Raw genomic sequence first — 607 nt, 5'->3', positions numbered from 1 at the left:
TGTGTAATCCTGATTGATACGGTCCGTTACGAGTGCTGCCGTGCGCGTTTCTTCGACGTCGCGTAAATTTTGTTCGGTGTCATCGTCGAGTATCTTGTACTTGGTGCGCGTCGATCCGTGTAAGTGGTAAATTATTGGGTCGACAACTAAGTAATTGCCGATTTGTTCGATGAAATAACAAATTTTTTTTACTTGGAACGAAGTTTAATCTGTAATGCATTTTCCATTTTGTTCGATGACCTTTTGCCATCTCTCTGACAACTTGAAAATTCCACGCTCGTAGAAAGTCTGATCCTTTTCGGCCAAAACCGAGTTAAGTGAGATTTTACAGCGTCGTCGTCGTTAAAAGTTTTACCACGAAGGGAGTTGTCCAGGGATCGAAGTAAGTGGTAATCCGATGGCGCGAGATCAGGGCTATATGGCGGGTGTAACATCAATTCCCAAGCAATATCCATCAATTTTTGCCGAGTGGACAAAGACGTGTGCGGCCTAGCATTGTCCTGCTGAAAAATGGCACCTTTACGATCGACCAATTCTGGTCGCTTTACCTTGACCGCTGCATTCAATTTGTCCAGTTGCTAATATTCGCGGATAATAAAAAATAACA

The 607-nt window shown here is 43.3% G+C and overlaps 1 protein-coding gene across 1 annotated transcript in view; it reads left to right on the top strand.

Moving 5' to 3' along the window:
- LOC117226048 (facilitated trehalose transporter Tret1) overlaps positions 1–607 on the top strand; it is a 14,871-nt gene continuing 14,264 nt past the window's right edge. The window contains exon 1 of the mRNA XM_076525080.1: positions 1–119. The gene's annotated coding sequence lies outside the window, so the exon portion shown is untranslated. The remainder of the gene's footprint in view (positions 120–607) is intronic.

The sequence above is a fragment of the Megalopta genalis genome, chromosome 11 (genome assembly GCF_051020955.1).
Source record: "Megalopta genalis isolate 19385.01 chromosome 11, iyMegGena1_principal, whole genome shotgun sequence".
Taxonomy (NCBI): Eukaryota; Metazoa; Arthropoda; class Insecta; order Hymenoptera; family Halictidae; genus Megalopta; species Megalopta genalis.
Note: the sequence above shows the minus strand (reverse complement) of the source record. Positions and strands in the feature narration are given on the sequence as shown.